At 34.0% G+C, this 17,790-nt stretch overlaps 1 protein-coding gene across 1 annotated transcript in view; it reads left to right on the top strand.

Moving 5' to 3' along the window:
* Positions 1 to 17,790, top strand: part of LOC118193620 (agrin-like) — a 777,240-nt gene that overhangs the window by 501,465 nt on the left and 257,985 nt on the right. The gene's annotated exons all lie outside the window — the stretch shown is intronic.

The raw sequence follows: 17,790 nt of genomic DNA, 5'->3' as shown, positions 1-17,790 counted from the left end.
AAAAAACGTTCTTTTTGCTCGGCCATATCACATTAGACATAATATTCAAATGATAAAGCATCTACATGAAAAAGCTTTAAAAAAGTATTTCTAAACTGTAATCAAAAAAATAAATTTTCCAAAATACAGTTTCAGTAGAATGCAAAAACTACATTTCAGCATCTGCACACTGAAACAAATTATCAAGTCTGAAATTATCACTTTTCAGTCTTTAAGCACATTGTGTTTCAGGATAAAAGTAAAGATGTAAAATCAATTTCACGCTCAGAAACTCCATTTCACAACTAGTCAGTTATTAGCAACGTTCTCTCAAACATTAGACACGATTACACGTGCATGGCTTTAGTGGTATATTCATGGTCAGTACTGGTATTTTATTATTTATTACTAATTTCTAAACAGTAAAACATAGATTTGTAATACAGTAAATCCTAGTAAATAATATATTGCATTACTACAACCACGAAGAAAATAACACCACCATCACACAACAATAACTAGAGCGGCGCCATATTGCTTGTTTGGGAAACTTCTGAGAATGGCGGAGGGAGGGGGAATTTTTTTCTTCACGTCAGCGTTAACAGGGAGAAAAGTTTTGCGATTGTGAATGAACTTGTTCGCGTTAAAGAGATGTTGGTTGATACCGGTGTTTATTTGTAATATCAGAAATGTAAGTGCTTATGTGTGTGTATTCAGAGAACCAACTCGTAGCAAAAACCACCTCCCTAAGACGACCGCCTCTGAAAGAGACCAGTATTTCTGAAAACATAAGTATACTTTGGTATTGAATATTCCCTCTGTAAGGCGACCATTCACAAAGAAAATTCTGCAAGTGTGTCTGGTCGCCTTAGAGAGATTCATTCCGTAGATGCAATCTCCCTAAGACGACCACCTCTAAAAGATAAACATATCTCTGAGAACGTGAGTATCTATTGGTATTGAGCATCACCTCTCTAAGGTGACCACTTGCAAAGATTAATTTTTATTTGCGGCTGGTCGCCTTGGAGAGACCTCGTTGTGTGTGGTGTATATGATTACTGTTATTGTTTCCGAAAAAAAAATTTAAATAAAATATAGCATATTTAGTAAAAACCCTCTCTAAAACGACCACCTGCGTTTACAGGTTACTCTGGTGGTCTTAAAGAGATCATATTTTCATTCTGTTAATTTTATTGTTTACAAGAAGTATATTAACGTCAGATAAAAAAATAGCACAAACCCATATAAACCAACAGAATATTTATTATTATATTGATACCAGTAAGAAAAACCAGCAAAAGTCAATATAAACCTATACAAACCAGTACAAAGTTCTGCCATTGAATGTTGGTTGTATGGGTGTCAATTGATACCAGTAAGAAAAACCCACAGAGATCAATAGAAACCAGTAAAAGTCAATAGAGACCATCAAAAATTCTATAGGTACCAGTAGAAAGTTTTACTGGTTTCTATGGGTCATTTTGAAACCAGTAAAAAAAACCCACAGAGACCAACAGAAACCAGTAAAAGTCAATAAAAACCCATAAAATCTTATGGGTACCCATAAAAAGTTTTACTGGTTTCTATGGGGCATTTTTAGTAGGGGAGGCAAACGCTGGGCTCTAACCTTACCAAAGGCTCCAAAGCTTTTATCCCCTTCATTACACAGTTAATTAAAAATTTTTCTACATTATTAAAGTAAAAGATTAAGCACATTTAAATGAAAATTGAATGAAAATTTAGCACACAGTATTTCCCACACTTCGGAGCCAAATAAATAAATACGCTTTCTTATCTTTTATGAAAGAAATCGTCGGAATAAAAGCATTTTAATACTTGACTATTTTCCTTATTTGCATTGCAAATGAGAATTCCTGAATGGTTTTGCTTATTTAGGCAATAAATATGCAACGAAATTCAATAATAATATTTACATTTAACGGAATACTTTTACACTCATCAATAAACTGAATTTCGTATGTAGCCAGATAAACACGGCACAATTTTCTGAAGTAAACAGAAAAGAAGAACCCACCAAAGATGACGAAGTAACAAAAGGGAATGAATGATGTATTGGTAAACAAGAGAAACGGGAAAAGAAAGAAGAAACGATCCACTACAATTTTCTCCAGTAATGGAAAATGCAGTGCTACGCCGGGCAGTAAATCGCGGAATTATTTGTGTCTTCCTTCAGGGGCTACCTCTCAAAATAATGCGAAAGAAAAGAAAGATGACGCATGAGTCTATTTCTTAGTTCCGGACTGTCGAGCCTTCTGAAAGAAAAACTGCGTCTCTGGCGAGTCGTGGGCGATGCACGCTCTGCTTTGGCTTATATTGGTACATAAATGTTTTAAGCACCAGAATGAATCGAAGCGAAGTAACTACTCTAAAAAATTGCATACTTAATTCCTCTTCTACGTCCTGAAGGAAAAAAAAAAAAAGACTTGCATTCTCGCAGTATCAGAAAGTAAGTCTTAGTCTTTAATGTTACAAATGCAATGGCTGCACGTTTGGTCCGGAGTTTGTCTTCAAAAGCAATGATGATATTTATAATAAATGCGTATATAAATAATAATGCCTATTTTCTGAATTCGGGAAAATTTATGAGCGTTAATGCAATCATATAAATTGACTAATAATAAGAAAAATACTTAGCAAAAATATAGATGTCTCGAAGTATAACATCTTAAAATGCGATACACCGCAAAGTAAAACAAAACAACGTTAATGTATATTATATCGCAAAAAATAATTAATTATAACATTGCTTCAGGCAGCATATTTCAACGAAAATATCCATTTTGACCGCTATCGAATGCAATTTAGCGATGTTTTTGCGTGATATCTGTACGTAAGGACAGAATAAAAGACTCGTTTCCTCCCAAAAAATTATAAAACTACTTTAAAATTAATCCCAAAAAAATTTTTTCGTGGCGTCTGTACGAACGTATGTACGTACATGCGTACGTACGTACGTATCTCGCATAACTCAAAAACGAGTAGCCTCAGAACATTGAAATTTTGTATATAGGACTGCTATAACATGTAGATGAACACCTCATATTTTGGCTGCAATCGGCCGCACAAAACGTATATAAATGTATTTATATATATATATCCACTGTGTTACCCGGCTCAGTGATCTCAGTTTCTTTACTCTTACATGTTTGTAAATTGTACATTTTTTGCTTTAAAAATGATTGAAATATGTTGTTTTTATCTTATGGTTAAGGTTTTTATGCCTTTAGTAAATCTGTCTGCAATATTTTTAGAATTATCAACAATTTTAAAGTTGTTTAAGTGCCGCTAAGCCTTTTTTTTTATGGCGGCCATTGATTGTTTACATTTGAAACAGCAGACTAGTGGATTTGTTGCCAATCTAGAGAAACTTAGCTTCGCAACAACAAAGATAACGCCTTCATTTATTATTGCCAATTAAATCATGCTTAATCCTTTCTGGAATTTTTTCGAGGAATAAGTGTTTAAGATTTACTTCGTAATTTTTAATACAGATATTTTGAGTTTTTTATGTATTTTTGCCTCCTCTTGAAGAGAGATCTGAATTAATTAAATGAGGAATACTCAATCGTCTGTGAAAAACTGTTTTTTTTTTTTTTTGTTTTGTTTGCTTAATTTCTTTTATACATCATTCTAGCTTTATTATAGTGTTTGAATAGAACATGTGGCAAAGATTAGATAATTCTATTCTTTAAATGATATAAATTTTGTGCATTATGAGTTATAATATAAACGAAATATAATATTGTTAAGTGAATCTAGCGCCAGAGTGTCGCTATGGTAAACAAATACTAAAGTGAATTTTAAAGAATGCATTTATTCTATTGTTATGTAGAGAAATTACCGGATAGCGTTATAAAAATTAGGTGAATGATTTTATGATTTATGGAAATTTAAATTTTATTTTGATTCTGAATTATTTAATTTAAGGCTTTAATTTTGGGGAGAAACAGATGCTTCGGGAAATATTATTTAGTATAAATGAATATTATTTATTTTCTTTTATTTGCAAATCTTGTACAAACTTTTATTCATTGTGAAAGAAGCAGGGAAAGGGAGGCAATTTTCGCCAAGTCATGATTTCGCGCGCTTTAGAATGTTCGAGAAAGAATTTTCATTGTTAGTTGACCTTAAGAGAGGAAAGTACGTGACGGAAAGGTCAAAGGTTGCTACTTGTCTTTCAATGTAAGTCATTCAGGTTTTTGGCGATTGAGGGTCCGGTTGTTGGCTAAGTGAAGAAGGGCGCGCATGCGCGATCACCCTTATTTCCGCATTCTGGAGTTGAAAACGAAGATTTTGCCATAATTAAGGGGGCGATAAGTGAAGCCATAGTGGGAGCCCGTTTGGTGAAGGAGAAGAAGGAAATTTGAGTTGGACACACTTACTTTTTGGCTCACTCTCTGACTGACTCGCTGATTTTCGGGCTTGCTGGACAAAAATGTGATTACGAAGCGGGATGTTTTCCGGCGGGGAGCGGCAAATATGCTCCCCGGCCGCGTTTGGTTAAGAGGCGAGACACACTTACTCTTGACTCGCTTAGGCACTCACTGCTTGGATTCGCTGACTTTCGGGCTTGACGGACTTGTTGACGGAGACTGAGAAAAAACTTGTGGGTGTTGCGAAGGAGAAAGGGAAAGGATTTTAGTCGGCATCGAGCGGTGCTTCCGGCGGGGAGCGGCAATTATGCTCCCCGGCCGCGGGTTTTCTCAAAAATGCGAAGAAAAAAAAACTGTTGAGCGAATAACAAAAAAAATTAACAGAGACTTGGGTCTCTATCTGTATCGGCAAAAGTCAGGACGATGTCCTCTGAACTCCGACTTGAAAACAGAAGGAATTATGTCGCCTTAGTCAACTGGAAGCCTGCGTTAGCCGTTCTCTAAAATGCCTAGCTTAATTGTCTACGTTTTCCTTGGTGGAGCTGAGAGTCTAGGCAGACAGCCATGCGGTGTAAGCTGTTCTCTTGCTTCCAGTGGGAATAATTTTCTTCTATGGAAACCAGTAGCAGGCGTAAGATTTGACGGTATAGCTGATGTGATTTATTGTCGTGCCGTTCGAGTCTCTGTCTTGCGGATTTGCCAAGTGACGTAAGGATAGAGCTAAGATATGAGCTCTCCTCCACTTCAAGATGTCCACTCAAGATAAGTATTATTTTTTTTGGTGTGTTGGAACTTTAGGCAAGTTTTTTCAAAAACGTCCTTAGCAGTAAAAACAACGTCGAATCTAAAATTTAACTCTCAGGCCATAAATTGTTTCCCTTCCCTTTCTTTTAAATCACCAGACAAACCTTAAGTTTTTTTATGAATTTAAATGAACAGACTCTCAGATGAGGTTAAGATTTTTCTTATTGTGTTGTAATTGAATAAATTGATATTTAATCTGGAACCTCTTACAGTATGTTTTCTTTATATATTTAATATGAACTTTTCCTTTATATCTTGTATATGTTTTATGTTTTCGATCCTCTCACGGCGCGGTCCCGGAATGCATTTTTTTCACAACGCAAAAATGCTGTACACGTTTCACTATACGATCACTCCCTTTAACGGCAAGTAGTTTCATATTTAACATTTAACAATATAGGAATTTCAGATATAACATGGTACCTAGAAGTAAAGCTATTTAAGCATGGTCTCGAAACATTTTAACATAACATTGGTGCCGTGACCAGGATGCTTAGTGAAGGATCGAATCAGTAACTGATTTTGTGAATTTATTTATTTCGTATAACTTACTGTTTTAAGAAGGTGTTAAATTTTAGGTGCTAGGATTAATTAGAGTTTTTGATTTGTGTTTGCTTATTTGTTAATACGAGAGTGATAAAGTTTGAAAATGTGTGTGAATTTCAGGAATTTTGGACTTTAACGTTAGGCACACAGAATTGAACTTTAAAGTTAGGAAAAATATATATTTTTAATGTAGGAGAATAGATACTGTACATTTTTACTGTTGGAAATCCTTGAGTGTTTTCTAGATGTGTATTTTTGATTTTCGACGTACTGATTTATGATACAAGATGGAAAATGAATTATTTCACGATAATCCTATGCTATTTGTATATCCTTGTAACAAGTTTCGAGTGCTTGTCTTTAAAAACTGGACTCATTTTTTGAGCACTTCTAAGAGAAAGAGATTAAAGACTCTCATCATTTTACTGAATGAGACAAGCCATAGCTATGCGTAGCTAGAAATTTTTTTTGTGTGTGTTTTTGCTAATTATTTAACCCAGAATCTTGTGAAATGTGTAATTGTGAGGGGTAACGTTAGAGAAATTTTGATTTTTTTGACTTAATTGAATAATATTTTGTGAAATGTATGTAATGTTGTCATGATTCTCTAGCGTAGTAGATTATTACTTTTTGATTTACAATGTTTTGATATGATTCCAGTATATTGTGTAATGTGTTAGAAAATTTAATTTAGTATTGAGCAATGAATTTTATAAGTTCTTAAGGCATAATGATACAAATGAATGAGTAAAAATTGAAGGTTATTTTTCAATTGCGAAATTCTGTTTTAAAATTAACATGGGTTAGATTTGAATTTTTGCCTGAGATCAGCAATAGTGATGCTTTGCATATTTAATTTTTCTTTTGGATTGAATTCATCAGCTTGAGTGAAGTTCTAATTAGTTTAATGAGTCAGAGTAATTGAAATTAGTTATCTTCTGAGTTTTAAGTTTGTGAAAAGTTGTCAGGTGAGAATTGTTTAAACAGTAGAAATTTAGTCTTGTGAATTGTAGAAAGTGAATTTTAATGAGAATTTTGGTGACAACGGGAATTTGGTTTGTGGAAATTTTTAGATAAGTTTGAGAAGATTAGTTACTTTTGCTCTGTACTCATGAGCGGGAATTTTCTGTTGATTACAAGTAGTTTGTCTTGAATTTGCTAGTTAATCGTAATAGATGTGATTTGAGGTACTGAATTTTCTTTCTTGGTTGGACTTGTTGCGGAATTTGGGGTCAATTCTTGTTTTGGTTTGACTTATTAGTATCAAGATAGTTGTATCAAGTTTGTGTGTTGTTTTCTGGTGGTTTCTGCCAAGGTCCGTAAAATGTAAGTTCTCTGATGTTTAGTTTCTGTGGAAGAATTGAGATTTCTGTGGTCTTAGGGAAATAGAAGAATTTGAGTTATGGATTTCATTTGTGTGATTTTTAGGGATTTTTTGAATTATGAGTTATGAGTATTTTTTTTAGTTTAGCACTTTTGAGAACTTTGCATTTGTTGCTTGCACTTAGGTCTTGCGTGAAGTTGTAATGTCCTGAAAGCTCGTTTTCTTGTAAATACTTGCACTTCATGGTGGCACTTGACCTCTTACACCGGGGGCACACAGGAACTTGTTATCTGAGAAATCTATTGTTGTATCTCTTTCATTGTGTTGGTTCAGGATTGTAACGTTTCGGTCAGCGCACTTTTCTTTCCGAGATAAGAGATCTTATGTTCTCTTTCAACGTGTCTGGAGGTTTGCTTGATACGTAAAGTTTGAGTCTGTCATTTATAATACAGCGCTTTTCTCAGCTTACATGGACGCGGTAAAGAGTTACTTTGTTTCTTTTGTTTTGGTGGAGGTGTTGCTGAAGGCTGCTACTTAGGTTACTATACAACGTTTTGGAAGAGTCTGATGCAGAATAGATCTCAGTTTTCGCCTAAATTGGGGGGTTTGTTTTGAACACCTTTTTGATTTGTGATATTTTATTTAGTGTTCTAGTAACGTGCTTCAGTCCAGCTTTGATTGATTTCTTTGACTAGTTGAAATTTTTTTTTTGTGGACTTAAGGGTTTTTTAGAATTACTGAAATTTTTGTTGTCTTAATAAGGGGACTTAAATATGGTGTTGTTACTCACTAGTGTTTATCTTGAAGTTTGAATTTTTTTTTAGTGACACTTCACTCTTGCTGGTTGATTTTTTTTTTGGCTTGATTTGAATTACAGTGAAATATTTTTTGACTTGATATGGTTTAACATAATGACTATTTGTGTATTTGTTTAGGTATTGCAGTTTAAATTTTTTTTTAAGTATCGCTGATCTCATTGCTCTTTTGAATTATGTACGACATTTTTACAGTTTAATTGTATTTTCATTTTATGTCTATATGTGTATCTTGGTAGTATCTGTTTGTAATTATTGGCCAAACGTCATTTTGTATATACATTAGGTTGTATTATTACTATTATTTTTGTGTGTTTTGGATAAAATTCTAATTGGCATTTGCACAGCGTATTCGTTATGTTCATTCTCGGAATTGATTTTGGTTGGATTGAATTTTTGGACAATCACGTTTTCCTTCTTTCTGATCTTTGTGTGGGGTATTTTCGGCTGGTTCCGAGGTTCCTTGTGTTGTAACGTTCTTTTCTTTTCTAATGCTTGGCCCTGATCAGGCCGCTTCTGTTCTTAGACGTGACTGTTTGGGATTCAATCTTAGAAGTTATTCAATTTCGTAGTACTTAGGGGTCTTTACTCCTTATTTGAATACGTTCATGTGACATATTTTATTTGGAATTGTTTGAATTATTAGTGTGATTATTTTCTCAGGAATGTATTTTATGTATCTGCGGCGCGTTAATTATCTTATTGATTGATCTTAGACATATTTTGTTTGTGATTAGCGCCTTATTTTTATTTTTATTTTTGTATGTGTTCTGAGTATTTCTAGGTTTAATTAAGTGATTTAATTGATGTTTTTGATTAATTATTTTTGATGATCTTCCTTGAGTATTTTAATTAGTAATTGCTTTGATTAATCTTGTTGTTTTACTTGCACATTTTGGACTTTACATTTAATGTGTCAGTAACGTCACTATACCAAGGAGTCGTATGAAATATTGTTACATCATGTTATCCTTTAGCCTTATTGCACAGTACGAGTCATGGTATGTCAAGAAGTGTCTGTCTGCTAAATTTTGGTAAACCAAAATTTAATTCCTTAGGGGAAAGGAATGTTATGTAGAGAAATTACCGGATAGCGTTATAAAAATTAGGTGAATGATTTTATGATTTATGGAAATTTAAATTTTATTTTGATTCTGAATTATTTAATTTAAGGCTTTAATTTTGGGGAGAAACAGATGCTTCGGGAAATATTATTTAGTATAAATGAATATTATTTATTTTCTTTTATTTGCAAATCTTGTACAAACTTTTATTCATTGTGAAAGAAGCAGGGAAAGGGAGGCAATTTTCGCCAAGTCATGATTTCGCGCGCTTTAGAATGTTCGAGAAAGAATTTTCATTGTTAGTTGACCTTAAGAGAGGAAAGTACGTGACGGAAAGGTCAAAGGTTGCTACTTGTCTTTCAATGTAAGTCATTCAGGTTTTTGGCGATTGAGGGTCCGGTTGTTGGCTAAGTGAAGAAGGGCGCGCATGCGCGATCACCCTTATTTCCGCATTCTGGAGTTGAAAACGAAGATTTTGCCATAATTAAGGGGGCGATAAGTGAAGCCATAGTGGGAGCCCGTTTGGTGAAGGAGAAGAAGGAAATTTGAGTTGGACACACTTACTTTTTGGCTCACTCTCTGACTGACTCGCTGATTTTCGGGCTTGCTGGACAAAAATGTGATTACGAAGCGGGATGTTTTCCGGCGGGGAGCGGCAAATATGCTCCCCGGCCGCGTTTGGTTAAGAGGCGAGACACACTTACTCTTGACTCGCTTAGGGACTCACTGCTTGGATTCGCTGACTTTCGGGCTTGACGGACTTGTTGACGGAGACTGAGAAAAAACTTGTGGGTGTTGCGAAGGAGAAAGGAAAAGGATTTTAGTCGGCATCGAGCGGTGCTTCCGGCGGGGAGCGGCAATTATGCTCCCCGGCCGCGGGTTTTCTCAAAAATGCGAAGAAAAAAAAACTGTTGAGCGAATAACAAAAAAATTAACAGAGACTTGGGTCTCTATCTGTATCGGCAAAAGTCAGGACGATGTCCTCTGAACTCCGACTTGAAAACAGAAGGAATTATGTCACCTTAGTCAACTGGAAGCCTGCGTTAGCCGTTCTCTAAAATGCCTAGCTTAATTGTCTACGTTTTCCTTGGTGGAGCTGAGAGTCTAGGCAGACAGCCGTGCGGTGTAAGCTGTTCTCTTGCTTCCAGTGGGAATAATTTTCTTCTGTGGAAACCAGTAGCAGGCGTAAGATTTGACGGTATAGCTGATGTGATTTATTGTTGTGCCGTTCGAGTCTCTGTCTTGCGGATTTGCCAAGTGACGTAATGATAGAGCTAAGATATGAGCTCTCCTCCACTTCAAGATGTCCACTCAAGATAAGTATTATTTTTTTTGGTGTGTTGGAACTTTAGGCAAGTTTTTTCAAAAACGTCCTTAGCAGTAAAAACAACGTCGAATCTAAAATTTAACTCTCAGGCCATAAATTGTTTCCCTTCCCTTTCTTTTAAATCACCAGACAAACCTTAAGTTTTTTTATGAATTTAAATGAACAGACTCTCAGATGAGGTTAAGATTTTTCTTATTGTGTTGTAATTGAATAAACTGGTATTTAATCTGGAACCTCTTACAGTATGTTTTCTTTATATATTTAATATGAACTTTTCCTTTATATCTTGTATATGTTTTATGTTTTTGATCCTCTCACGGCGCGGTCCCGGAATGCATTTTTTTCACAACGCAAAAATGCTGTACACGTTTCACTATACGATCACTCCCTTTAACGGCAAGTAGTTTCATATTTAACATTTAACAATATAGGAATTTCAGATATAACATGGTACCTAGAAGTAAAGCTATTTAACCATGGTCTCGAAACATTTTAACATAACACTATTGTGGTTTATGCTCTGTCGGCGAAGTAGATTTAATTCAATCCAATAAGTTTAAATGAAATGCAAGAAAAATTGCGTATAATTTAATATTCCGTACAAGGAAGTCATGTGGTGTACACATCAGATTTTTTATTTATAACTTAAATACCCGCCCTTTTTTGGTACTTTATTTTTACTTTCTTATATCATCGTATAGATACATTTAGATTAGCAATTTAGGCTGATATTATTATTAGGGTATTATTGATATCGCTTATGCTAAGGAAGTGGAGGATCATAGTTAATCGAAATAAAAATTATGCTATATAGACGTTAGGTTGTATCTTAAAAAGAGTGAGCTTTCTACTTAATTGTCAAACGCTTTAGTAAATAAAAAAGAGTAAGAAAGTAAATCAATTAGGAAAAAAATAAAGTACTTTGGATGATATAGTGGAAGTAAATGTTTACGCCCAGAGAAAACTTAATGTTCATTGAATGCTTAGAAAAGATGGAAATATTAGTAAGATAATGCATAAAAATAATTAGTTACATTAACTGATACAAAACATCGTAAGATGTGAGTAAAAAAGAGAGAGAAATGCACAAAGTAACATTTTATCTTCTTAGAGAAACGTAATTTACAAATATTAAGCAAAAGCTACCCACAGCGCTAAATGCTTTATTACTAATTTATGCTTTTTTTAATGCTCTTCTATGTCTAATTAGAGTAATGGACACTAATCTGTTTCTGTAGAAGTATGCTCTCCATTTTTGTGTTCCCAAATTTAAAACAAATGCATCATTGTTATATATGGAAGTTGAGAAATTGCGCTATAAAGGTATTTTATTTTGCCATAAATGTATTAGGAATTATAAGAAATGGCATTTATTGGTACAATGTTGCACGGATAATGCGAAAAATGTTTGTAGTTTTTATACAGTACTAATTATAGTATATATAGTATACTCATTTCAGTGTTCAAGAAATAAACTATATCAAGTCTTCATTCCATCTGTGTATCTTGTATATACTTTCCTTTGCTCTATTATTGTATTACTTTCCATGTTTAACAACGGACCAGTGGGCCCCGTTGACGAAATCAACCAAATTTTCAGTTGAACGCAGTTAATCTGTATGCTCTATGGATGCATATACTGAGCAGATACTGAGCGGAATATGGATGCATATACAAGGGGTTTAAAATTCTTCAGTGCGGAAGTTCATAAATATAGGTAGAATACGCATAGTATTTTGCCGTCATCTTCCACTTTGGTTTGATCAAGAATGCAATGAAGTAATAATAGATGTGATGTAAAAACGCTACGTATTACAATAGGGGTGCATTGTGCAACTGCGTGAGGAGGAACTATGTAAAAACCATACAGATTTTGTGCTACCAGGATATCTAGGATTACTTTTGATCATTGTGATGAATGCCTCTTTTGTGATATACCACAAATACCTGGTACCCGGTAGGGAAATCTGTCGTTTATGTTAGCAGGAAGTCTGAAATATTGGCTGGATGTAAGTGAGTGTGTGTCTGTGATTATGGCAAAGCCTCGAGAGCTATCTGCCTAAGGGGAGAGATGCCTTCGTGGAGGACTTTCTAAGCGAAACTTGCTCGTGTACACGTTACACATGGGGAAAGCCACGAAAACGCCCATGCATCATGGTTCGAATCCCTTTCGTGGGATTCGAACCTCGGACCGAACTACCACTGTTCAGCGACTTTACCGCTCGGCCGCTGGTGGGCCTGGATGTAAGTGAAAAGCTCATCAGGTGTATAGAGTTCACAACCTATGGCAGTGTCACTTAGGCAACTTTTATGAAGAACTAGAAGTGGGCCATGGCCTGTAATATAGAGTATTAGCTGAGCAATGGAGGTTCTTTTTTCGCGGTCGGCTGACTTTGGCAAAGAACAAAAAGACGTGACGGCCTTGTGGTGCAGGGTTCCAATCCGTCTTGCCGTTTTCCGTTAGTCAAATCGTTGAAGACCTTTTGAGGTAAGAATTCTGGCAGAGGCAGAGGTTTTCAATTCTCTCGTATGTTTCGAGCTGTCTCCATTGTCAATGCGCCTGCTAGCCGATTTCCTTGAATTCTTTCATGTAATTTGTGGTACTTCATTTTCAACATGCGCTTTTAAACTATTTTAGACTGGCTGATATAAAAAAGCGGGAGAACTAAAATACCTTTTCATTACATAACACTGTCACCCAGACGGTGTAGTGCTTAAGGGAGCCTACTACGGTAGCGAAGGTCCCGGGTTCGAATCCCGGAGAAGACATGGATGTTTGTAAATATATAGTATCGTTGCGGCTTGGCGACACTCTAAATATGCAGCGAGCCGAAAATCTTCTCGTGTGGTGAAAGGGGAGAGGAGTAGCAGACCCGAATCGCCTCCTGGGTGCTCTCTCTCAAAATTTGGGGTAGAAAATAGAAGTCCAACCTCTCTTTGAAGTAGGCTGTGACAAACATTGTTTCATGTAATATGGACAAAACATTGTTTCATGTAATATGGACAACCACATTGCATAACACTACGTCCTTCGCATTTGAATCATCTGAAATGCTAGGTACACATATAGGTAATAATAGTTAATTTGTTTCGTAAAAAACAAAACCTTCAGATCACAATATGACTTCTTAAATCAAGCAATGATTTAAAAACAGGAATGCGTCTTTATTATTAAACACTGCTTCATAAAGGCTGAGTAAAAATGTGAAATTTTAATCTAATTAAACTTAATTTTAGGACAGTAAATATAAGCGCATTAATTAAATTGCAGTTTCTGTTCAGCGCAAATGTTTTCCTAGAGGGTTTTAGTTTATTTTTTTTCCAATCTAAGCGTACGTTTTGATTCCTAGCGAGCTATTTAAATTTCTGCACCATCTGTGGCTCTTGAATTTTATATCTTTCAAACATTTAAAGCCATTTAATTCACATCTGGAAATAATGGACTTAATAATGGACTCCCACGCTCTAAAATATATCGTCTCAGAGCCCTCTTTTCTTTGTTCAGAAATTTGTAATATAAATGGTAATTCAAAGACTTTTTTATTTAAATGAATAAGTTTTAAAAATAATTTTCTGTGAACCTTTCTAATATTTATTAGTAATTAAATTTATGAACTTGGAGAAAAGGAATTACTTTTTTTTCTTGCGCGAATTCTCGGTCTATTTGATAATGTTTTAGAATTTATTTTAAGAAAAAGACATTTCCTTTGATAAAAAAAGTAGATTTAAACAGCAATTTTAATTTAGTAATGTTTATACTAATACATTGTTTTATGTATAACTTACATTAAATAGAGAAATTTAAGCTATAGCTGAATAGCTTTGTTAAGAGTTATCAACAGAAAATAGCTGAAGACTCGCATTTTGGTTTTCACACTTCATGTAAAGTGTATATCTTTTTTAGTGTATGCAAATAAGATATATTACAAAAACATTCAGTAGCTGTGTTCTTGAGAAAAATTATTTTGGGGAGAACACCTTTGAAAGGAGCTGTTTTGTATTCATCTGGGGGATAATCATGAAAGCATTCCTGCGACAAACTAGTTTGTTTTGAGGATCAAACACTGAATATATATTACTTTCTCTAAAACCATTACGTAATACTACAGTCTGTTAGAGGAACATTGTAAAACTGTCCCAAAATTTAAAGGAAGTTTATGAATATTTTCTCTTTAACAATATCTTATATTAAGAAGTAAAATTAATGAATTCAACCATTGCATAAGTATTTACTCGTGGATATTACGTTGCGCTATATGTTAAGTACTTTAATGACATTATTTCATTATTTTTTAAGTATACAGTGTTTTTATAAACATTATGAAGCGAAGAATTCTTGTCTGTACGTCTAGATATTTATAATTTAATAAACATTTCAATTTGACACATATATATATATACATATATATATATATATATATTTGACATATATATATATATATATATTTGACATATATATATATATATATATATATATTTGACATATATATATATATATTTGACATATATATATATATATTTGACATATATATATATATATATATATATATATATGTATATAAATGTTTTCGCATATATAATTCCTTCTATGTATAAATAAACCTTTCTATCTGTTTAGCAATCCATCAATCTATCTATCCACTTATCCATTATATTTGCCTATCCATTTACCTATTTATCTTACTTTCTATTCATCTTTCTATCTCTCTAACTGTTTACCTTTCATTCCAGTCATCAATTCATGTATCCCTCTATCTGTTTATTTACCTATCCTTTACATCTTTATCCATCTATTAATCCACCTGTCCTCTACCCATCTGCTTAGCCGTCGATCTATCCGTCCACTTATCGAGCTATCTATCCGTTTATGTACGTGTGTATACATCCATCTATATACATTTTATCTATCTATTTAAATCCTATCCATACATTCTATGTATACTTTGTCTGTCCATTTATCCATCCATTTATCCGTTTATGTATCTATCCATCTATTTATTCATATACTCATCCGTTTAGCTATCAATGTATCTACTCGTCATTCTGACTGCCTACTCTTTTGTCTGTTTATCTATCAATTTTTCGATCCAGTTGGCAGTGCATACATACATAACAAAAATCTGCAGTATGTATCTGTATTTACAACCATGAGAATTATAATTTTAGTTTAATTTTTACAGGGTATCTTCATCTGCAGAAGAAAGCTCTAAATTCTCGTCTAGGGGTTTTTAAGTAGGCAACGCTTCGGTGGGAAATTTTATAGCTTTAGGGGAGGAAAACGGTCAGCCTTTTATTTCCCTTTAAGTATTAAGTTTTAATTTATGAATCTAAAAAATTACTTTTATTCAAATTTTTATGTTTGACAACATCTTCTATAATTTTTTTGTTTAGTTGATAAGCCCATAAAAATTATTTAAATTTATGTGGATATACTTTTCGAGTTTTGGAGATGAGAGAGGGCGTAATAATGTAGCAATGGTGAAAGGTGTGCATGCGGCAAAAAAAGGTTAAGAAACCACTGTTTTGGACAATTTTGATCTGTGTGTTCGGAGAATATGATTATCAATGATGCTCTGTACAGTTATTAACTCCTCGAAGAGTTGTTATTTGGTTTCAAATAAATTATTTTCCATTTAACGATTTGTTTTCATTTAACAGTAAAATCATGCCAAATTAAACTATATTCCTTATTCTTGCCGAAAGAACATTATAAGAAAACTAGCCAAAACGATTCTTAAATATATGCCATAATTGTTGCATTTATTACATTTGTATAAACAGCCCAAAATTGAATTCTACGAGTTATAAAAGTTATTCATATTATTACCGTGTTTACTCGCGCTAATAACCCTTGGCTTTTAAATGATTATGACAACTTTTTTTTAAAGTATTAACTTAATTTTCCACTTCCTCAAGACATTCAAAGAGAGAGGTTTTATAAATTTAAAAATGGGGTCGTCCACATAATGCTTGTTTGTATCTTACTAATTTACTTTTCTTGTGTAATTTGGGTGCATGGGCTTTGATTGAAGGTGCAGTAACAGTGAAGTGTTTCGAGGAAACGGAGATATCTAATATTCTTGATGGTATTGAAGATAATTGCATGCGGGAAAACACTGAACGGTGCAGAAGACGATGACGATAGTAACGATAGCGACGACATCCAAGTTGTAGAAGACTACGCAAACAGCACTTCCAGCAGTATTAAGTGATACGAGACCTAGAGATTAGCAGCGAACAAGAAGAAGAATGTGCAAGATTTAAGATACAGAGAAGAAGAAAAAAGATATCTTAACGTAATGTTAATATTGTACCATGCATTTTTATTGCAATGCGGGTTTCTATTTAAATAAATAATATGCTGATAGTTGCTGGTTGTTTATTCATAAGTATTTTCCATTAGTTTTGTTTTTACTGTAACCGTATCCTTTGGAAATAAACTTACTCGCACAGTTTACCTCTCTCGATTTTTACGCGATGAATTAGGGGAAAAAACAGATTGGAATACGCGAGTATTTAGTCAAAACGTTTATTAAAGTCTATTGAAATTTGATCGGTTTGTTTGGTTCTTTGGTTGCACACCTGATGTGAGTACAAGAGAACACGTGAAAATTATAACATATTCTGTTGTGTACGTCTCTTAAACTTTTACAATTGGTGTGTTTTGCTTCATAATTAATCTTAATCCAAACAGGTTCTGTACCATAAAATGAGGAAAATATTTAAACTATTTTTCAACTAGCATTTTTTTATAATTTTTACATATATTTATATAATAATTTCTGTGGTATTTATTTGAAATACTATTTATAGGTGATAGTACATAGAGTGCTCCACAATTACTGCTACAACACTTAAATGATGTTAAATGGCGTCATTTTGATATGAAAACTATTAGATGTTTTTAAAATACAGCTTCATTACACTTTTATTAAGAAAAGCGTCATCCCATCCTTTTAGCAAAAGCGTTTTGACTGATTTGTAGAACACTGCACCATCTTAAAGATCTACAGGTATGTAATGTTGCCACTTATCTCACTTGCATGATATTCACATCGGAACAACTTCACGAATTTCATCGTGGCTAGATGTGCAATCGAATTTCATCGTGGATAGATATGCAGGACTGCATTTATCGTTGGCTTGGGCCTTGAACACCACGCAGGTGACAGTACGAGTTTGTGCTTTTTCTTCCCCCAATTTTCAAGAATAATCCACCTTGGGACGGATCCAGGGGTCTTAAACTCCTCTTTCTCTTCCTCCAAGCCTCTCGAAGAGATTTTCATCTGGCCATGTATTTTAAATGCCCCTACATTGCAAATACATCACGCATTTACAAATATCGAAGCCTTCACCGGAATTCGAGGTCGAACTCAAAGATACAGAGACCAAAATCATAAACCATTGCATCGATCAGGGCTTCCAAAAAGCAATGCAGTAACCTATATATGTAGAAGTGCTTTTCAGAGCTTATCTGAATTCCACTAGTCATTTCTTTTTGTCTATGAAAAATGGAAATATTCTCAGAAAACATTAC

The sequence above is a fragment of the Stegodyphus dumicola genome, chromosome 2, assembly GCF_044657685.1.
Source record: "Stegodyphus dumicola isolate Sdum_Otavi_A_Nest chromosome 2, ASM4465768v1".
Lineage (NCBI taxonomy): Eukaryota > Metazoa > Arthropoda > Arachnida > Araneae > Eresidae > Stegodyphus > Stegodyphus dumicola.
Note: the sequence above shows the minus strand (reverse complement) of the source record. Positions and strands in the feature narration are given on the sequence as shown.